This window comes from Corvus kubaryi, unplaced genomic scaffold, assembly GCF_017639235.1.
Source record: "Corvus kubaryi isolate FWS band 111438036 unplaced genomic scaffold, C.kubaryi_AGA036_p1.0 135, whole genome shotgun sequence".
NCBI lineage: Eukaryota > Metazoa > Chordata > Aves > Passeriformes > Corvidae > Corvus > Corvus kubaryi.
Window position 1 is genome coordinate 4036328 of NW_024580669.1, and position 23679 is coordinate 4060006.

At 40.0% G+C, this 23679-nt stretch overlaps 1 protein-coding gene across 1 annotated transcript in view; it reads left to right on the forward strand.

Annotated features, from left to right (window-relative positions):
* Positions 1-572: 572 nt before the first annotated feature.
* The window catches only part of CELF2 (CUGBP Elav-like family member 2), a 547482-nt gene continuing 524375 nt past the window's right edge, over positions 573-23679 (forward strand). The window contains exon 1 of the mRNA XM_042052904.1: positions 573-867. The gene's annotated coding sequence lies outside the window, so the exon portion shown is untranslated. The remainder of the gene's footprint in view (positions 868-23679) is intronic.

Genomic DNA, 23679 nt, shown 5'->3' on the forward strand with positions numbered 1-23679 from the left:
CTTTTCACACAAGTGTTGTGCCGGTTGCTCATTATGCCTCTGACTTCTGTTACTTTTTGTTCTCAAAAATGATTTGAAAAAGTTTAGAAGGAAAACTTGAAATCAGAGCAAAAACAATACTGGCAACTTTTTTGAGTGCCGGAGTTTTATCTGCTTTCTGTTGAAATATTTTCCTGGCTTTCCATTCAAATAAGAATTTCTGTGCAAGGTGTTGTGGGGAGGGTTGACTGCAACCCTGCAAAATGCAACACAGTAAATGTGTGGGTATATTCTCCGTATAACATACTGTTAAAATCAATCTGTTCAGGTTAGTTTCCATTCTGAGGAGAGCTGAGAAATACAACCACCAGTTTCTGTCACGTGCTACATCGCATCAATTAAAAATAAATTAAATTTCATGCAAAGAACCTAACTTAAAAATCTCAGCAAACAACAACAGAACATTTTCACTAATGATTTGCAGTCATCAGAAGTGGAGAGAGACTCAGACAGCAGACAGCATGGTCCCAGCATGCTTTTTGCCTTTTTTTTTGTTTGCACAGTAGCTGTCAGTTGCAGCCCTGCAGGTAGTAGAACCCAGTGGGAAGAGGGGCGGGACAGAGCGATGCTGACTGAACTGACAGCAAATTTAAATTACTGAGCTTTCTTTTGCTTTTTTTCTTTCTTTGAGTGCCCTTTCTTTTTTTTCTCTCTGTTTTTTTGGTATTTTTCTACTCTGCGACAAACTGAAAAGATTCGAGCACACACTAATTTAACAACCCTGCTTCGTCGTCTTCTTTTTTTTTCCCCCTTCTGCTTCCAGGATAATTAAAAGAGAAACCTGTAAAGGCAACGTTCCTTCAAGCAAGTTGGTGCTGTAACGTGCTGGTAAGATGAATTTAATTTATTTCTTTTCCTTTCCTCATCTTTTCTTTTCCTTTTTTGGAGCTGAAAGCTTTTGTATATCTAACGCAGTCATAAGTGTGGTTCTCCTGCTGTGGAGGGTTAGGATGTAATGAAAAGGTGTAACGGCTTGATATGTGACCTTCTCCTATTACTTAAAATGGGTAATAACAGCTTTCGTGCCTGTCCTCATGATGCTTTTCTCTCTATGAATTGACTATTTGCTCAACAGAAGAGATGCTGTGATTGTCGCACTATGACAATGAGGACTTGATTGTTTTTGGTTACTGTTCCATGCTCCTATCAGAACACATACTTGAGTTGGGGGGTTTGTGTTTGTGATTTTTTTTCCCTCTGAACGTTGCCTGAAGCATTGATACGACAGGGGGGTGGAGATGGGGGTGGAGGAGATGGTCTTGGATATCATCCTGCCTGTTCAGCTGTTTACTAGGTAGGGAAGTGCAGCACTGAAACTTTTTAAAAAAATAAATAAATACTTTTCTGCTTGCATCGAGTGGGGTCAGTGAATCCAGGATTTATTGTTGTCCAGTGCTGGATAAAGTTCTTACTGTCCCTTGCATTTTCCTCTGGAGCAGGGGGGAAGGGATGTTCCACTCCATAGCTTGTCATACCATTGTAGTAGCTAATTGCAAGAAGCTGACAAACTTTGAGATGAAATAGCAGGCGTTGCTTTTGTAAAGCATGAGTTTGATGCTATGGATCACCTCTCATGAATACCAGCCTGCCAGATACAATCAGATCTGTATTATACATGTTGTGTTCCTGACTTAAAAGTCCCCTGATTTCCAAGGTCTCCTTTCTAGTCTTTTTCTGATACTAGCACATTATTGTTCTGTTTTTTCAGCAAATGAGATGTGTTTGGTTTTTGCTTTGCATTTAAGCTTACAAAATTTATAAGGAGATGTGTTTTTCTCAGGCTTTCTGAATGTAGTTCTGCCAAGTATTAAATGCTACAACGCTTAATGAAATCAACAGGAAGTCTGAGCTTGTCCTGTATTTGAGAGGAAAATGCTGAGTACTGAAAGGACTGGATCTTATTATTGCTGAAGTATCTTTCCTTTCCCAACTGCAATTAATTCTTGTTGCACTTTAGGCTGGATCCTGTAGCTTTTACTCTAGTATTCAGAATAAACACTATTCTTACACTTAGTTGCTAGTTTGTGGTCATGCTGACGAAAACTTTTTGAACATAGGGTGGGGTTTTTAGAAGAAATTGGATAGAGTTAGAAAACCAGTATGATTTAGTCGTCTATCTCCTTGAAAGCTCTTTTCCTTAATTTTCTTTTAAAGAGGTGTCCTGAAACTAATAATTTGCATATTGATACATCAGACTTTCCAGACTCAAAGGTCTGTTATGCTACGTGAATAATGTGATATCATGAGAGAAGTTGTGTAAGGAGAGTGGAGATGAGGAGCAGTGGGATTGATCACAGAGTCCTTTCTGTGTCCCTGGAGAGGAGGAGAGGACGTGCCAGTGCCATAGAAAATCACATCCTTTCACAGCAACTTTGTTAGGGCAGAGGGTATAGGATGCTGCACTTGCAGAAGTTCATCACTCCCTATTTCCGTCTCAGTTTCAAACACTGCAATACTTTTCTGGAGGTTTACTTTGCTTGTGCAGAAAATGCTGGTGTCTCATGAAATGAGGTCGTTGGAGCTCCCACATCTTGCTTTTACCCTGAAAACATGCCTTCCCCCACACCAACATCAAGGTCTGCAAGGCCCAGAAAATTAGGCTTTGTCCCTTGTAATCCTAAACTCCCATCCATTTATAAGCAGAGAAGAAAAGGGTTGAACTCAGTGTTCTTGTTATGGAAATAAGTTTTTATTCACCCAGTATCAACTGACAGTTAGAAGCGTATCTGATGTAATATGAATAAACTATAGGCTGTTGTCAGTAAATTATGCATTTATAGTCTCACATTCTTCTAGAAACAGTGCTTTTACAATGCTCAAGTGGCCTAATGGGGTGAAACTACCAATACTCTCATCTGAGCTTCCTAATCACCAAAGTCATGAGAAGTCCATGGTGGTTGGTTCCCACTGTCCATGGTGGGCATCCCAGCTATGGGTGAGGCTGCATGGAGGAGAGCCTGAGTTTAGCCAGGGGACTCTGGTTACAGAGCTGATGTCAAAATTACTGTTATGGGGCAATATGAAAACATAACACAGCTGAGTTCAGATGCTGAGTTTTGTGGCAAGAATTGATTCCTAAATTCTTAAATTACAAAAAAGCTGATATCTGTACATTTAACTAAAAAAACAACCACCCTAACCCAATCTACCAGTCTACATCCTCTTTGAATTTCATCTTTAAATATACTTATTTTTAATTAATCTGTGCACTTTAAATTGCTGTTGGCTTCTAGCAATACTGTCCTCTATTCAGTGCTTGGAAATTTCTAGTTGAATGCAACTGCTTTCATTATAACAAAAAAATGAAAAACAAGCCAGAAAACTTGCTGTAATTTCCTGTCAGTAACAGAGAAATAAGAAAACACTAGGCTAATAAAAATGATAATCTGAGTTTACAACTGTTAACAAGATTTCTGAATAGAAATGGTGCTATTATGCACAAAGAATTTCTATCATCACTGGAGGAATGTAGTATAAAATTACGAGGTTTATTATTAGGGTTCTGTCAACCAATCAGAAATCAACCCATAATCTTACTTGTGAAATGCCATAAGTTTTGGCATCTTCCCTCCCCTCCTACTAATAAAAAATTAAAGAAATTTTATAATTAGAAACTTCGATAACATAACTATGAATTTCCTTTAGAGAAAAAAGCTGACATAATTCTGCATTTCTTCCACATCTCTAACGTTCCATATAAAGTCACTGCAAGTCTGAGTTGCACGCAGCAGGTAAAATTAAGGTAAATCACACACTTGCCATGGGCAATAATGATGGGATTTCATCAGTTGCTTTCTCCTGGAAGAAGCCAGATTCCCAGATTTTTCTCAGGACTCTGAACAATTACTAAAGAATATCTCATAGCACCTCCTTCTCTGAACAGGATTCTTTATTAGCATTGCATTTCTGGTCCACTCAATTCAAGTATGATAGAATCTCGGCAAAATTCTTAGATTTTAACCACTGCAGATTATTTCATTTCATTGTAGCAGTGAAAGACTCTTACATTTCTCTTCTAACTGCAAATGATTTATGTCATTGTAAGGGGCTTGCTGTGTTTCCATTTGATTTAACATGTTAGCCATGGTCTTCTTTCAGCAAGAACAACTCTTGCAAGAACACTATACAGGGGCTCAGAATGACCCTAAGTCTCTGATCCTCCCCCACTACCTGATTAGTGATATATTGGGCTAACACTTGCCAAAACACACTTCTCCCTCAAGTCTGGCGGCCAGTCACATGTCCATCTCCTTGCGATGTGCACGTGGATCACTGCATGATCCTGTTTAGGATCCTAACCCTGTTTAGGGTACAGAGAACCCTAAAAATAATCTAAAGCCTCCTAATGACTCTCATCACCCCAAAGGTAAGAGAGGTCACAACATTTATCAGATCACCAGATATGAACTGAGAATATAAATAAATATTTTAACTATTAAGGGAAACAAGAAAATATTATAAAGAAGAAAACAAAGTAAAAATGTGGATCCAAATATGCTGCTAGCAAGAATTTCTCTTGCTTCTTTCCAGTCCCATGAGATATTTTTCTCTCTCCCAGAAGATGTTAGTAGAGTTCTATAAGCCATGAACACCTGCGACCTTGCAAGGCTTTGTTTATAGTACGGTAGAAAAATGTTTTGACAATGGATATTTTAGGATTTTAGCCAATCACCCCAAGGGGTGGCTGATCCTTTGGAAAATTAGACTATGAAGAAAAAAGTCTATAAAAGAGTTGTAAATTAATTAAATAAAGGAATCTTGCTGCACAATGCCTGCCTGCTGGATCTCTCTTCTTCTCCCTACCACTGTGGGACACTGTGATATGAAAAGAGAACTAGATGCCCAGAGAGCTCATTTCTAGACTATAATTATCATCACCCAGAGTCTTCCTTTGGTTGTTTTGCATGTCCCATGGCCTGTGGGTACTGATAACTCAATTGCTGCCCTGATGTGCTCTGAGAGCTCTTGAAGCTGCATCTTTCCTACTCACATTGTTAAAGACAAGTATTGTCAATTTCCTTGGGGATGGTAATAACCCAACTTTTGGCAACCCAAAAGTTCTGCATATATATTTTTTTATAATTTGCCTTCTCAGTCTGGAACCTCCAACTGCCTCTGTGTTACCCATAGAGGTGATGGTTCTCTGTCCATGGCATTTGGGCACCAGAGGTGGCATTCATCTCATCCAGATAATGTAGACACCTATATGTGAGTAAGCCACCTTTGGCTCTCCTTACAGTCAGGGAAAACCACCAGGTGCTTTTTAAACATCTGTTTTCTTACAATCCCATGGAAGAACATCATTTTCAAAACTCAGACCATTTAACCTCCTCTCCTGCTCAAATTTTCTCAACTGTTGCCTTGCTTTATTTAGACATCTCTTGTAACTACTTCATGAAGACAGAGGACTTAAAACTCCGTAAAATACCTTGATATTGACTTACCAAGCCTCATATACCTGGCAGTTGGCTTGAAATAAGGCTAATCCTAGTGAAGTTAGGACTGGATTGCACAGGCACACCCATATATCACTGACATAATGTCACTCATATATATCATTAGTCCTCCAGGGCTGCTGGAGGGGAGCTGTCACAAGTGCATTCCAGGCAATGTGTTTAACGTCCAATTAATCTTGTTCCTTGTGGTTAATTTTATTAGGCTGAACTGATCTAGTGAAAGGAGGTGGTGTGATTGGTTTATTTGTTCTACTTAGTAGATCAGTGGCATTTAAAAGTCATGCTGCAATGCTATTAAAAAATCTCAAACTCAGGAAACTCCATGAGTGCAAAGTCTACCTAATTTAGGCACCAGTATTATAATGAGTCGATGCTCCTGATGTAAATTCCCTTATCCAGAGGAAGCTTCATGCATCTGAAAGCTTTCAGACTGATAATTTGGCTTCTTAAATTTTTATAGCTAAAGCCTCATTAAGAGTGCAAAAAGTGTATTCTGCAGAGCAATCCCCATCTCCCAAAGGTCCCTCACACCTGCATCTCACCCTGCCATCTGTGGAGGGGTTTTTTGTGTCCTCTTGGTACTGTGTTTGGCCCCAGGTAGTTGTTTTCAGGCCCAAGTCCATGGTATTTGGCATGAAGGTCTGTGGGTGATGCTGATGGTTCACAGCCCACCTGAACAGAGGGTGGAAGGGGTCTGAGGAAGGCAGCCTCAGAGCAGCCTTGCTTGTTAGGTCTAGAGGAAGTGATACCTAAGAATGAACATAGCCAGCATCACAGTCAGGTTTATATTCAAGGAAAATCTGATTAATTTAAAAGACAAACGTGTCAGCACATAAATATATATTAATATTTATATAAGCACACACTAATGGCTGTTGGACACATAAAACCCCACTAAACAGGTGAGACATTCAGCAATAGGAACACATTCTGCCATCAGACAAGCATGGTCTCGCTTAGGATTCATTCCTCTCTTCACTTAGGTAACCTTTAGCATCTTAAGGATTAAGTATAGGTTTGGTTTAAGTCAGAGAAACTGGATTTTAGCATTCATCACCATTCACTCAGTTGCTGATCCACTTCTCAGTATGGTGTATTCAGTAGTCAAGGTAGATTGAACTTGATGATCATGGAAGTCCTTTCCAACCTTAATGATTCGACAGTCATCACACATGGTTGACGTAGCTCTATTCTGAACCTGAGCTCTGCAATATTTTGCAGAAATAGTCTTTGTACAGACAAAGGGAGCGGCCAGATTTTGAAGCCAGCAGAAAATGTGTTACCATGCACTCAAACTGCTCGTGAAATAACAGAGCCCTGAACACAGGATTGGATCTCTTACACATTTGCTGTTTCCAGTGATTAATGCATAAACTCTACACCAGCCACTAACACAGTGAGCAATCCAGAAGGCCCGTGGACTGCATTTTGGATAACAAGGGACAGAACTATAGATTAATAGTGGCTCTTAATCAATCTGATGCGGTCAAAGTTTTCCATAGGCACTTCATTAACAAGCAGCTCGCAGCTCTACCAACACCTTTCTTTTTCTGCACCCTAAGTCCCTGAATTATGAAGGATATGTGTATACTAAACGAAGCTTTTGCACTCAAGTGAAGAGCAAAGGCTGCCTATCCAGTCACAAAGTAAGAGAGACCACATTCACAGGACATTAAAGGCTGGGTACTCTTGCTGAACAGGTTTACACATTTAAGCCTTGATCCTGCAAGGACTTACACACATGCTTAACCTTACATACTGCAAATGAAATCCTGGGCCTCTCAAAATCAATGACAAAAGTCCACTGACTTCAAAGGGCCACTCTGTGAACAGCCTTTTTGGTTTCAGTGCAGCCACAGAGTGTGCAGAAGCGTGTGAGCTGATCTCCCCAATGCTGCGTGCTTGTGTGAAGCCTTAAGAGATTGAGTGAGCTGCTAAGTGTATCTTTCAGAACACTTCTGTCTCACTACAAACTATAAGCGTTCAAAGATGTTTTCTTGTTTGATCTGTGATCTTCACGAGTTTTGCCCAAACCCTGTGGTAAAACCTGCTGAAGAAGTCTGTGAGCAATCCATAATGCAATTCCCTCCCTGGCTAGTATTTCATTCTCAGCAGTTTGTTTTCTTTACTTTCCAAGAGATCCAATCCCTGGAGTGAGGTGATTATGCTGGAATCACTTTTTTTTTTTTAAAGAAAAGAAATCTATAGCTCACATGATTTTATAGGAAATCTGGGAAATATCTGCTGAAATGACTTACAGTTCAGAAAAAAAATAGTATATGAATTTTTGCAGGACCCAACTGCTGGGTTTTTATCTGCTTTCTACTGGTAATTGAGATACCTTCTTTCAAAATCTGTCTCAGGATCTCTTGGAGACCAGAAACTGAATCCTGGCTCTGTCTCGGTGTATAAAACTCTTCTCTGGCAGTGGTATCCCTCAGACTTACTGTGGAGTCCTGAGGAGTTTGGTGAAGATTTCAGGAGGATGGAAAGTGTTATTAGCCCCATTTTTTAGCATAGATCCCTTTCCAAAGCAGGTTAAGTCAAAGATCCAATGATGCTGCGCAGACTCTCTGGTTCTGGGAGTGGTAAATTAGGCTCCCAACCCTCACAACAGCTGAGGTGCTGGAGCTGGGGCGGTCTTGGGCTGCCCTAAGTAGCACCAAGGTGTCGCAGCTCCAATAACAGAGCTCATACTGGAAAATGCAGATCCTATGAGTGAAGCAGCTGTCCTGGTGTGCAGATGCACCATTGCACCCTGCACGTGCTAGGGACTAGGGAGGTTTTGGCTATCATCTTCCTAAGCCTACAAAAGCATTTGTGAGGACAATATGTGTACTGTAACAGGGAGCAAGGGTTTGGAAAAGATATTTATAAAGTTTTGCATCCCAGTTATGCTTTAGGATAAGCCTGTGTTAGCATTTGTGGAAACCAAATTACCTCTTCTCACCTAAATTGGTGGCAGTCATTTGAGAAGGAGAGTGGGCTGGGTGAGCTCAGTGAAGCTACTTTTTTCTCTTTCAGCATTTTTTTCTGACACGTTTCATTGCTCTAGCAGAAGAAAAAAATCCCCAGACTTCACTCTTTTTTTTCGCTTTTACTGTAAAGGTATTTTAATTTTATCTTCATTGTGCTCCTGTACTAATGGGCCTTACACATTCCCAGCAAAGTCCTGTGTGAAATTCTTAACCACAGAGATTACAGAAATTTACTGCTTCACTGGCGTGGTCAAGTTGCCACAAAATTGCATTTGTTAATGTAGCTGAGAAAACACATGGCACCTGCCATGCCTGAGAATAAGGATTTTAAATATGGCTTGGAAGAATTTAAGAATGCCTATAAAATGGGGCTCGGCCATGTCAGTTTAGCTTCAGGAAGGAGACAGTGCTATAAAATACTCACCCATAACTGGACACAAGTGACAGCTTTACTTAAGTAGTGTTCACAAATGAGCAAGCAGTGAAAATGTTCTGCCTTTCTCACCCCAGAAGAATGACCATGGCAGATGTTAATACCATTGAGAACAGCTTTATTGTAGCTACAGGTGAGACAAATGGAGGATTTATTAGTCTGGGCATTGAGGGAAGGGGAGGAAGGGTGAAAGTCCAATGTTGTTCCAAAGAAATGCAATGTCCATTCCCAAACACATTGCATGGCACACACAGTGCACTAAAGCAGAGGCTATTCTGTGTTCATGAATTCATGAGCATGCCTGCTTTTTTTGTTTGTTTTTAAGTACCCAATACCCAGAATCACAAATTGAACATGATTCTGCTGTTTATTTCCTCATGTCTTATCCTGTACCCATTTAAGTTGATGGGAAATCTCTAACTTAATTGATAATACAATGTAATCAATGTCTCAAAGTCTGGGAACTCAGTGACCTGTGAAAGTGTAAACAAGTGACAACGCTGTTTCTCTGATGAAAGTCCTGAGATGAGGCTTGGCTCAGCATCTGCTGGATCCTTTCTGTTCATTTTAATGAGCTTACAAATTGTCCCTAACATAATGTGCATTCAATAGAAATCAGCATTGGTTTTTCAGGCACTGATCCAGTAAAGCCTTTAATTATGTGCTTAAGATTATGGTATGGGAATAGTCCCATAGAAGCCTCTGCAACCACAGAAATGTTTTAAGCTCAGCAAGTAAGAAAATGTTTTGTTGCTGGAGCATCATCACATTTTTTTCCAGTCAGTTGCCTCTGCCAAGAAAACTAACAAATACAGTTTCTAGAAATCCGACACCATGAGATGCCATAAATGCAGTGATATTCAGATTTGTACCCTTTTTTTTTTAGCTGCTTTATATTTCTTTATGCCCTGATATAGCAAAACACTTTACTGCAGTTGTGACATGAATAGGAACACTTACATCTTGAAACTCAAAGCTCCTTCCCCTTTTAGATTCAGGGTAGGCTCACATGTGGTGCTGCTGTCTGTTGTCAGTCCCGTTTCTAGGTAAGATAATGTTTTCAAATTTATAAAAAAGTAAAGCTTCAGGATAAGTAGGAAAATATTCTTCCCTATATTTAAAGTGAGTTCTGGTGGTTTACCCCAAACACTTTGACCAGGTGGTTTTTCAGAAAAGCTGCTTCAATGTAGTTTGAGCTTTTGTGCCATGTGGAGCACGTATTGTTTAACTGCTTCACTTCAGCACATTCCACCTCACTAGAGGGGACTGCATTTCTGAATCCTCTTGTTTTCATGAAACCTCTTGATATTCACCAGGATTTTTTCAGGTAATGCTGTTTACAGCAAACACAGTCTATGGTGTTTCCAAAAGTTTCCTGCTGTCAGAAGCATGAGGGCCAAATTGAAAATATTGGTTTGGGAGAATGTAATCTTTTCAGCACAGGCTCTGGTCAGCGTGGCTGTGTGCAGTTCAAGTGCCCAATAGTAATGATGTCCAGGCATAGGGCCAAACGCTAAAACTGCCCCCAGAGTGAATATACTCACACTCTGTGAGAGAAGCAGTAAAGTATTCTTGTTTTCTGGCCAGCAACACGGCTTCCCAGGAGGATAACTTTTGCCAGGAGTATGAATAAGCTGCATTGAGGCTATGCTTTATGGCAACTGTTGCATCAAGGACTGCTAAGTAACTCATAAATAAGCAGTCCCTGCTGCCCCCCAATTCCAGTATCCAGCTTCAGAAGATACTTATGTAGGTCCAAGCATAAAGGCTTGCACAGTGGTCTCAGTGGACTCTGAGAAGCGCCAAAGCAGAGGTGGCTACTTTCCATCTCCTGCTCCTTCCACTGGCCATAATTTTTCTGGCAAGCACTAATGTACAGAGCCTAGAAGGATTTGGCTTCTATTCTTCAGCTCATATTCATCATGTGGGTTGCTCCAGTGAAGTTATGAAGCCAGGAGGTCTTGTTATGGTAGGATAAAGGCTCCACCACAGCCGAGATCTTTATTGGTAAATTAATTATGAATAAACACAGGAAAAATAGGCACATTTTAATAAACCCAGCAACTATCTTGTTTTGGGCACACAAGTGTGTTTATACCCACAACCAAACTACATAAAAACGTAGGGATTTTTTACATTAGTGCCCATTTTCAGTTTTCTTGGGAAAAACTTCAGTTCCACTCACATAAGCATGCCAGACTTTCTGCTGATATAAATCAGAGTGATCCCTTGAAGTCTGCTGAGCATCTGCCCCAGAATGGCAAATAACAGCCTCTAGAGTCCCACTAATCTTTAAGGATGATAGAAGTTACTGATCCAGCATGTCCAACTTTCTAAAACCACACAGATAAAATAATTTCAGGCAGGAATTCCCACACTAGGGATAACCATATCCTGTAAGGCTGTAATGAATATGAGCATTTAGACATCTATAGTGTTCTATACTGTGCTTTTGTATGAGACATTCCCCAGTTCTAACTGCTGACATCCAGTGATCCAGCTGCTGCTTCTTTGCAGCAGAATTGAAAGTTCTGATTTCAAATAAGCCAATAAAGTGATTTTCTGGAAGGCAATACTCTGTCCTTCTACTCCTTTTCTTCAGATACATTTTTCTTTCCTTTCAGGACATCTCCTAATTTGCTGCACAGATACCTCCTTTTGCAAAAAGATAGAAATATCATCAGCTGATGTGTTTATCGAAGAAAAATCTCTATAATTTAGACAAGGATAATCAACCCATTCTGTATATGAAGACAATCTGAGCACCATAAACCAGAAAAACATTGTCACAGTTTATTTTCTTTATGTTCTCTCTCATCAGTATAAGAATATACTTTTGTATACTTTTATGATGCAGCTACTTATCTTCAGTTGAATACAAGAGTGAGCAGACAGAAGCAGTTCTTTTTTTCTGTTATTTCCAATCAGCTCCATACCTCAAATTATTAAAAACCTCTAGCAAGTCTTTCTCATGAAGTGTGATTCACAAATTGTATGAGTTAGTCTTCAAAGGTTTTATTAAAATAAAAAATGGAAGTCTATGACCCTTACTAGTGGTTTGTCTTATATAAATGTATTTCTCTGCTTAACTTTCACAAAATACATTAGGACAGAATAAATGACATTGAAGCAGTACAGGAAACACTTCAAAAGGAACTAATTTTCACATGCTGCAAAACTAGTTTGGGGACCACCTTGAAAGATTCTCCATGCCTCCACTTCTTTATGCAGCTTCATTTATTGTCTTAAAATTAATTTTCCAGAGTGAGAGAACTTGTTCTTAGGAAGGTGATAAAACTGTTTGTGAAAGTCCTGGTGATGGTAGTGGTTCATGCTGCTGGTGGTGAATATGTTGTGGAGAAATCTCTAGGGTTCTGTCAGTCTTGGGAATAAAACAGCCAAGGACCACCCTGTAGCCCCACGTGCTGTTGAGCTGGTGCAGTTCCTGTCCATCCACACACACTCCTCCAGCCCCAGGCAGAACTGCCATTATCCAGCCTGTCTATGGTACCTGCTGTCCCCCAGCCCAAAACCTGGAATATTTTGGGAAGTGTCATTTGGCACAACCCAAAGCTCTGCAAGGGAGCAGGCTATTGACTAAATGTCTATGAATGGTCAGGCAATGGTACTTAAGCCATGTCCCTCATCTGGATCTTTATATTAGTGTAGACATAACTAGTAGAAACACAGATCAAAGGGCAAGTCCTCCCCAGAGTACTCACAGACTCTGATTTGAACTTGAGCCAGGTGCAGTTTCAGATATTACCAACCCTGTTAGAGGGGACCTGAAAAGAAGAGATGGGAAGGAATAATTGCTGGCAGGTAATCTGTGTCTGTACAGATTAAGTAAGATGTTTTCAAATATAAAAGTATATCCTAACCCGTGTAATAAAAACTCAGGGTGTTGATATATCTAGAGAGTATCCCTGAACCAGGAAGTTTTGGAAGATGGGAAATTACTATAAGCTTGGTTTGCTCTTACAAACTGCTCTAGGCACCCACTAAGTTCCACTGATGGACACAGGACAGTGACTTGGACAAACACCTCATCCAACCTGGTGCAGAATCCTCCTGCTACCTGAAAGAATGTGGGCACAGGCAAGAATTATGCCTTCCTTAGAGGAAAGAAGGCTGACTGCTGGTACAGAGCTGTTGAGAATGGATAAGGGCTGCTGGAGTGGAGCTGGCTTTCAGACCAAGCACGTCCATCCAAATAAACACTCCAGGTACTCATTGATATGCCCTTGTCCAGGAGCAAATTGGATTCTGAACAAGCATCCAAAGATATAAAAGTGTAAATATACTGATGCTGTCCTTTTAGAAGAGTCATCTGCATACATTTACCAGAGAAAGAGGGGGTGAGGGACTGGGGGTTGTGTTATTCTACTCACTTAAAACGTTAGTTTTGATAATTTTTCTAAATTAGTCTTGATATTTCACTGCTTCCTGTATTTCACAACATTATTGTTAACGAATAAACAGGTCTTTCTTAGTTGTCTCTGAAACAATAATGGCAAAGGCTTTGTTGCATATGCAGGAACTCCAAATTAGGTGAAATTGCTTCTGGAATAGAGTAGTGAAATCATGCAGACACATTTACTGATAATGATACTTCTTTTGGTGTGCATTGTGCAAGCAGCTACGGCAGGATATGTTCCAAACCTGGTTTTATTAAATGAACAATACAGACCACCAGTAATTGTTATGCATGGGGAAAATAAAAGCATAAAATATGCATATGCTATGATATGATATGATGATGTGAAAATGCACATACAGGAGCACATCAATGTGGCTTCCTTCTGCAGGTTTTTGGCAGCCTTTCCAAACTGTCTGGTTTAGAATTAGCAGGGTCAGAGGAGATGTCCCAAAATTTAGTATAATTTGGATTTATCAGTACCAATCTCCTCTGGGGAGAGGTGAGTTCTCTTTTCACAGGATAAATAAGTCTTCTCAGAATATTTCCCCAGACAGATTCTCTTCTGCACATCTCCTTGCCAACTGGAACCTTTTGATCTCAACATCCTCAGTGCCAAATTCTTTAATGGTGTAAATGAGTGAAACTCCACCTAAGGCAGTGGAGCAGATCCCATTTGCACCTGCAGAGAACTTGGCTTTGATTCTGTAGCCAAGGAGAGATTAAAACCATTGGTTCTAGTAGATTTGTTAGCCTGTAAAAATGCTCCTCATCTCCGGTTGCAGATAGCTCTGTTATCCAGTCCAAATGTGAGAAGGAAAAGCAGCAGAAAATGCTTTTGAGGGTGTGAATCCTGGAAAGGAGGGTGATACACTGGAGGGTTTAACAGGATTTTGTGATCTCTGTCATATGACTGAGGATACGTTAGCACCATTTTGATTCTGGTCTCTTCACTTGCTCCCTGTGCAGCTTTTTTCCAGATCTCCTAATGTGAACCACTTATTCCAGATTGCTCTTTGAAGAAGGCATCCATTGATACATCAGAGATTAAATGAGTCAATCATGATGGATTATGGTTCACAGCTTTATGTACCACAGAAAATTATGCATTTTACACTACCTTGTAAAATAACCATTTGTCTAAGTAAACATATTGACTTCTTTTGGGTTCATATGAAAACTATCCTGGGCTGTGAATCTTAATTTAGCAAGCTCTTGACAGGCAGGAAAAAAGACAGCTAACAATGATGGAGAAGAATCAGTTACTTAAATGTCAATAAAGGGAAGTTTAAAAATGAGCTCTAAGTAACAGATCAATTTTTTCCAGTGTCCAGTCAGAGACACAGACTTGGCAACTTCCACCACCTTTTCCACCCTCTCCAAAAAAAGCCACAAGCCTTTGAATTTGTGGCAGTTGGTGCAGTTGTATGCTGCTATGATGTCAATTCCAACATGGCAACAGCAGATGCTGGACAAAGAAATGAGGCCAAATGGTTAGAACAAAGGGAAATGGCTGAGTATAATTTGCCAGAGATTCTACCTCTTATGTTTCTACACCTACTGTGGGTACCAAAGTAAGGTATCTCTTTTCCAAGCACCACAGTTTGCACATCTGTAATAAGGAAATTATTCTTCTGATGCAGATTCTCCCTAGGGCCTTTCCATGTGGGTCACAGTAACATTTGAACCTCTGACACTGGTAAAATTGGATCAGCATTAGTGTGCACCGATTCTTCTTCTGAGTTAAAAGTATCAGAAGACATAAGAACTGTGAAAGAATGCAGTTTAAGAATGGAGGTAAAATGACCTCATCCCAGGTCCTTTGGGAAGCTCTGTCTGCCTAGTGGAACGGGAATACAGGACAGCACTTGCTCAGCTTTCAAAAAACAACAGGTTAAATTTTCAAACAGGTTAAATTTTCTAGTATCTGACCATTTCTGCTTGTTATCTCAGATTGCATTTAATTGGTGCACCTGCCTGATTTTTGCCCTCTCCACATCCTTTTCCTGACAAGTATTTATACCCCTCTCACTCACAAAAGAGTCCAAGGTGCTGAGTGCATCCTTGACTTCAGCCAGCTTTGGATCAGACCTGTAATCACTGCCAGCTTCTGACTTGCTGGCTCTAAGTATTTAGGATGAATCATCTCAGAGACAAAGCAGAATATCAGAGACAAGTATTATCTTATATATTCCTGCTTCCCCAACGGTTTAGTCTCCAAAAAAATCCATTGTCCTATACGTAATATAAAATAATTCACCATGGAGCAAAACATTGTATCATGATACAGATCTGGGCAGTGATTGAAATAATAACAGACTGTTTAATTGCTAAATTACAGTAGTGATATTATGAAATAACATATTATATCTGCATTTATAATAAATTAATCCATCATGATTAAAGGTCTCTCAATGAATACCAAATGAATTAATACATGATTGGCCTTTATAAGTATAAGCCTTTAAAATTATGCCGTTTTCTGCAAGCAGCTAGCAGCCTGCAGAATAAAGTGGCAATGAGAAAATCTGTCACGGGAAAACTTTTCTGCATTTCACGCAGAACACCTTTTCTTTCAGAACATTTTTTCATGGAACTCATTACCAATTATGACAGATAGCTTTTTAACAGGAGAAAATATGCCCATAATCGCACAATGTTTGGGGGAGAGGGGAAAATTACCACAATATGACTAATTTTATGAAAGACATCTGTCATTTTCTACTGTTGTAATACAAGCTGTTTAGTAAGTAAATTTAATTAACCAGATTTCTCATTTTAAAAAGGGGAAAAGAAGGCTTTTACAGCATGCCAGGAGCATATCCCTTGAATATAGTTTGTTTAATGCACCCAATTAGACTGAATCATCAAATTTTCTGAACCTTAAATATCTCAAATTAATTTTTTCCACATTGTTTTTCTATGTACCCTTTTGCAGCCATTTTTGCTGTGTAGTGGATGTTGTTTATTGTTGATATTCCTTTTTTAGAGTTTCTGCTTAAAGCCACAGCTTCTTGCTGCTTGGTGTTACACATAAAGAAAGAAATTTCTACCTAAACAGGTCCCATTGAAAAAGAGCAACATACAAAGAGCGAGAAGTGAGAAAGGCAGGGAGAGTAGGTATATCTGTCCCAGGTCATAAATAATTCAGTGAGACATCTGAGTCTTGGTCTGGTGTCATCTCAAACACCAGACCACACTATGCTTTTGGCTTATAAAAGGATATAATTGTGAGTCAACGGCAAGCTGCTGCTTAGGAATGTGAAATTCCCTCTGTTACTCAAATAATTGCAGACCTGAAAGGCTGGTCCTTTTTTTTAAAGAGACTAGGGATCATTTTTGCAAAGTATCAATTGCACATCCTTTAGAAAACTTGTAGCTTAAAGAAAAAAGTTCTATAAAGGGGTTTTTTTTTAGTAATATGTGGAAGTTTACGTTATAACATTGTTCCCCATAAAAAGCCGCCAGCATTTATGCAGATCTTTCCCATGGCCAGAAGAAAAAACAACTAAACAAGTCAAAATTTATTTTATTGATGTCAGTGGCAATCTGGGGTAGTTTCACTGACTTCATTTTAAGCTACTTAAGATTAAAACCTGACTAGAAATCTCAAATTAACTTCAGATAAAACAAATATTCAAATAATACTAAATGAACTGACTTAAACTTAATATAACATGTTTTCCATTTGCTTAAGCTATTCTTAAGAATACTTAGGTTAGTAGAAGCTCACCTCCTAAACAAAACCTCTTGGTGAATTTCTGATGCTAGTGCACCTTCTGAATTCTGTTCCTAAATACAGCACCATCCAAAATTTAATATCTTCTCCTTTCGTACACAAGGGACAACTTCATCCCTATTCAGTGAAAAAAAGCAATCAATGCAAAAAATACCCACTGCCTGGGAGTTTGTTAAACTGTACAGAATTTCACTGAAGAATGAAAGCGTCTGCTTTTTTTCTTTTCTGTTTTTTTATTTTTAATTTGATGTCATTTAGAAACATTTACATAGGTTATGTATGGAGAGCACAACATTAATTTTGGCAAGTTTTTGTTACCCTAACAGATTTAGGAAGTTAATTGTACATAATATATGTCTGGTATTTAGAGAGCATCATTCACTTAATAGCATGAATAGAGTTACTAAATGTGGGGAATAAGTCAGTCCAGGAGATAATAGATTGCTTACTGGGGTGGAATAATCATGTAGAGAAGTGGATAGGGAAACTGAAGGACATTGGTTATCCTCATGTACATGCACACATTGTAAATCTGCCAGAATATCTGCAAGCTTAAACACTGCATCCAGTCCTTTAGGCCAGGGTTTTCCTCCAGCTTGGAGGACGAGTTGATAACTCCAGTAAATGCCCTCTCTCTTGCACAGGGCCTTTGAATGAGTTCAGGTGGAGAAAGGTGATAAAGTTAGTGGAAAAGTACCAGTCTGAGAGTTGAAATGTGAATTTAAATATCTCTTTCTTTCCCCTTTTTTTTTTTTTTTGGTCACAGACTGACTCTGCCCCATTTATCAAGGCTGTATTCAGGCAACCTGAAGTCCTGAAGTGCCCATGTGTGGTCAGGGGAGAAACTTGGTTTTAATGATGCCCCATGTAAGGACTGGTTATAGCAACCAGATGAAAATATAGATCCAAAGACCTGTTTATAACCCAAGCCACTTGAATACAGCTTTTCGATTGTCTTTGCTTTAATTGCCTTTCTAAATGTCTAGGACAGATTAGAGCAAACACAGCTTAGTATTAGAGGACATATGGTTATCTATATTCATATCTGTGCCATACAGAGACAAGAAGTATATGGTTCAGCATGTGAAGCATGCAGACATGAAACAAACCCGCCCCTGAGGGGTCAGCAGCAGAAAAGGTGTTAGAAGCTCAAGGGAATTTTATCTGAGCACAGGCAACACGATCAAGCACTGAGACAGAACAGCTTTTAAGTGAACACAGGCAATCCTCAATTAATGGAGACATATCTACTCAGTATTACAGTACAGCCAACCTGCATCCTTGGCTTATTAATTTCTCCCACTAGTACAAGTAGGTTGACGTCTTCTAAATTAAAAACAGTTCCGCCTTAGGAAGAATTGCCAAAGAATTTGTACATTAGAAGTCTCAGGAGATGAAACTCTTGCACGCCGCCTTCGCTGGGGAAGAGTACAAGCTTATCCTTCAGGAAGTGTCATCTGCCAGTTATGACAGCTACACATTTGTATTCATCTATGAATTCATCGTTTACAACTGTGGCTATTTAACACAACAATTCCCTGGAAAATCTTTGGACTCTGTGTTTGCATAATAAGAAAAAACTTTCAAGAGCAGCTCATCTCCTTCCGCCTTTTCTACTATTCCTGTTTTGTACCCAATGAATTTTACACAAGAATAATTTAGGACAGCATTTGGAAGGGTTGTTCTAGTCTCTGTGCACGTAGGAGGCTTGTGAATCTCTTGCAATCTTGCTACAGGGGACAACATTTCTAACAGGGTGTATTCAGGAGAGTTGATTTTGTTATTCTGTGGAGTGAAAGTGTAGTCTGTCACCTGGGCAGATACGACTGCTAACTGGAACAGGGCTCCAGGTACTGGAGCTCTGTTTCTGATTCAACTAGAGATGTTCTGAGTGACCCTAAATAAATCACTTCATCTAGCTGGTTCTTTATCTTTGTATAACATCAAAATGCAGCTATGATTTCTTCTTCTCCCAGGCACGCTGTGGGAACGCAGCGATGAGGTGTTTAGCGTCTGCTGTTTAGAGCTGTGTCTCCTCTCCTCTGTATTAGGGCTATAATTGCAATGCTGCCTGAAGTTGAAGCACCAGAGTCCACCTGGGCTGTCAGCTCTTCTGCTCATGAGATCTTTCCATTTGACAGCTGAGGTGGTGGTGGCCATCTGTGACATTAACTCATGGACTTTTTTAGAGCAAGAGATTGAGAATGAAAGAACAGTGTATCTATCCCTCCCAAGAAAAAAAGGAGACAACAAAGTATACAACTTACCAGTGAGAGAGAAGCAAAAACCAAACTCATTAATTTTGCACAATTTCAGTTGATTTCCACTCTGTGTTTAAATATCTGTACTCTCAGATCAAGAGTTGATCCAAAAAGGATATTTCCATGAGTCTAATTTTTTTTTCCTTTCTTGGTCTCTTTGTTCATTAGTGATGATGAGGCATTGCCAGAGGAGAAGAGGATATCCATTGGGAGAGGTGTAGGTATTATTTAAGTAGAGTATTGACTTCTGGGAAGTACAGGGAAACAAATGAAAGAGACTTGTTGGTGGACTTGTGTCTCAGAGAAGGTGAAGCAACATGCTGCTTTGTGCATATGTAATAAAGGGACATTTATGGGGAGCAGGTTAAAAGAATAGACCACATTAATCTTCTGCTCCAAACTCTTCTCATTAATCTCCCAATAACAAACTGTAATGGTCAAAAAAAGTAGACTATCCCTTTAGGCTGGTTTTGCCATGACTTTACAAAGTCCTTAAAGAGATTGCCAGCAAAGAGATTCTGTTTCTCTTTCTCTCGTCTTCTCGTAGTATCCTCTAGGGGATGCAGAAGAATCCTATCCAAGATATAGGTTGGCAAAAACATGTCTCATCACCATGATTTCTTTTCACTTCTAGCTGTAAGTCAGTGTCCATTCCTCATGAGTCCCACTTTCCTTTCCTCCTTCCCTTCTCCATTGCTAATGAGATAGAAGAGTATCTTGTGACTGCTATCTGCTAATTAGCCTGAGCCTGAGCTCTGAGAGTAGACAAATTTGCATTCAGAGTATTCAAATAAAGCCAGATAACTGAATAAGCATGAACAGCAAAAATAAAAACAAACAAATAAACAACCCTCTGACAAGATAAAATTTTCCTTTAAAAAGCACATGAAGCAAAATTCAGCAAAAAGCTGAATTTCGTCTGAATCCACCGGAAACTCTGTCTGCTACATGTAAGTGTTGCAGAAGTGATGCATGCTGCTGAAACCATCCAGATAACTTGGCAGTATCTCGGTAAAATAGATTGTGCTAATCACTCACCATTGAATTCTACTGTGCGTCTGGATTTCTTGGCTTTGGTGCACTGCAAATGTTCTTTATGATTTGTGGTTATTTTTAAAAATATCTTCTGAAGAGTGGAGGCTCTGACCAGATAGGGGTCACAGACTCCATGGAGTCATTTTTCTTCACAGAGTAGTAGAAGTAGCACTGTCACAACAGCAAAATTTTATTCTGTCCAGGGAGTAAATATATTGATTGCTTACTTAGCAGAACTGGTGAACAACTCACGTTACACCAATTTGCTGCAGCTTGCACTGACTTCCAGTCTGCTTTTGGATGTAGGATTTGATGTATAAAGCCATGGGTTTTACACACGTGCCTGTGACTGCTTTTCTGCTTCTTCGCTCCTCCCTGTGTCCTACCACCAGAGATCAGTTGGGATCCAGCTGCTAACAGTCTCCATTAATTCAGAGAGACCAAACTTTCTGTCATACAAAGTACTTCTGCTGCCCCAGCAATTTTAACCCATTTAGTGCCTGGTTGAGTCTATTTATTCAGATGATTGCCTGGGGAGTGAATATAGGCTTAGCTGAGATCATCTACAGGATTTCATTATTGGACATTTTTCAGGATTTTTGCAATCATCAATCTTGTTATTCCTCTCCCTAAGACCAGAGACTTATACCCATGGTAGAATGAAAGAACCATAGAATATCCTGAGTTGGAAGGGACACACAAGGATCATCATTCCAGCTTCTGACCCTGCACAAGACAAGCCCAAGAATCATCCCATGTGCCTGAGAGCATTGTCCAAACACTCCTTGCACTCTGGGAATCTTGGTGCTGTAACCACTAGATAGATTTTTTTGTTTTCCAAGATTAAATTAATATGACAGGACTTTAGGTCTTCAAATCAACTAGAACTCAGTTTAGCAGTGACCACATCCTGTCTAGACACATGGTTCCCCAGTTGGTGTGGTGAAAAGATTGAAGTTCTCTACCTAAAAGCAGCATCAGTGGAGGCTTCTCTATCTTGGTGCTTGAGCAAGGAGCTTCCAGGTATGAATTCAAGAGAAAACCCTAATTTAAACAGTCTTTACACCAAGATATTTCCCAGTTCCTTTGATGAACCCTTTTGCTAATATTGCTTTTGGGGGAAATGTAGGACTTTGAGTGTTCTGGATATTAGTTACACACCTCCCCAACACACACTCATTTCTAAATGCAGTTAAGTGGATCACCAGGTGAATGTCTGACTAAGCAGCAAGCACTGGATTTTTCATTTATTTTGCTCTGCCTTTGGGAGTTTTGTTCACTCTAATCATTGTTTCCCTCATAAACAAACACACCTATGATGTAGGATTGCTAATATGTGTCTCCCTTGGATTTAGCAGATAGAATCCTAGAACAGTTTGGTTTGGAAGGGACCTCAAATGTCACCTAGTTCCAACCCACCTGCCATGGGCAGGGACAACTTCCACTAGACAAGATTGCTTGAAGATAGAGAAATCCTTCTTGACTTCAAGGTGTGATTCAGTATTTCTGGTAATCCACTGGTTTCACTGAATAGGAGATGCTGGGCAGCACCTGCATAGCACCCATCCAGCTCTACCCATTTGTCTGTGACTGACCAGTTCACATCCACACTACACCAAAGCATGTGCAGACTTCAGCCCGTTCTCTTCAAAGTGGCTTTCAGAGTCATTTCAAATGTTTTATTTGCCTAATGTGTAGCTTGCTTCTAGATGCACTCAGCTTGTGCATCCATGGCTCCTCCTGAAGTCACAATAACACAGTGTGCTTGTGCCTGCACAGGCTGTACCCATTCAGACCAAATGCTGTGTGAATTTACCGTCAGCCCACAACATCGCTGGAAGTTTCTCAGCAGTGTAAGTTTACATTGCCAAAGAAGCCTTTTTTATTGATTTCAGCAGAAATGATAACTGTAAATGTCTCTTTTGGGTAAAAAGCAGATCATCCCAAAGAAAAATGTGACTGGTTGCTATGGTAGTCTACTAGATTGTGGGAAATACGGGGGATTCAGTGCAGGAAATGAGTTCATGTCTCCTTAGGCAAGAAAAGCTTGGACTGCCATGGTTTCATCCTAGGGTCAATGATTTTTATTCCCAACATTTTCTGAAATGGCCAAGCTGTTTGCTATCCAGCTACTTGACTGATTACAGATATTTGTGTCAACTCAAATCTGAAAACTTTACTACTGAGCCAAATCCCACAAGAAAAAGTTTGTATTTTTTGTCTTGCAGATAGAGATAACCTTTATCTTTGTCTTCTCAGAAAAAAAGGCTTATATGATAACTGTGCTTGTCCTCCAGGCCACCAGTAACTCCTGAGTCCATGAGAGACTTCAGCCCAGTTTGACAGCCACTCTATATTTTACACCAGCAATTGGTTTTGCACGCACAAAAGGCAGGACTAATCACAGTGTGTCTTGCTGCCAAGATTTCACAGGAAGGACCAGCCCATACATTAGCAGGAGCAAGCCCAGGGCACAACACGGACGCAAAATCTGCAGGAAGTTTGGCTCCATGAATTCTACAGGTCACTCAGCAGCTTGCGGGGCAGGAGGGGGATGTGGACAGGTGAGAAGGGATTAAATATTCTGCTTTCAGACAACCCCTTGAAATGGCATGTAAAGCAAATCCTCCGCTTTGCAGATCTTCCTGGGAAATGGCTGTCCCAACCTTTATCGCGGCTTATCTCTGGCGCGGTGTCCTTTCAGCGCGCGCACTCCGCTGCCCAATCAGCCCACCAAGCTGTGCCTTATCGCAGCGGTAATCCCTCTGCTCCTCACTCTGGAAGAGCAGATAAATGGGAAGCAGGTGTGTTGCATCTGGCATGTTAACTGAGTGAGTGCTCCCTAAATCTGCTTCTTCAGTTCTGCCTTTTATCTTGTCTTTAACACCAAGCAGCCACCGCTGATAACAAGCAGATTAAAAACACTATCAGATTAACATTTTTGTGTAATAAATGGTCAAGAACCTCACATTAAAAGAGTATCTTTCCTGGCATTAAGCATCCTTCACTCACCCAGGAAGCCTTTATCAGCTTGAACCTGCTCTGCTCATTGCATAATAAATCTCTGAACCCTGATTTCATCGTAAGGAAATTCTTCATGAGGACAGCAGGGAACTAAATGGATGACTGTGTTTGAAAGGGAAATCAAGCAAAAAGATTAAAGTGCTGGTCTTCTTTAGTTTAAGACTAACTTTGTGCTAAATCTTTTATCTGGGGGATTGCTTAGTTTGGATGTTCCACACTGTGGCACAGTTTTTTGCTTTCTCCAGGGCAGTTCAAATTTAGCTCAGGTCAGATTTACGCCAGATAGACTATTTTTTT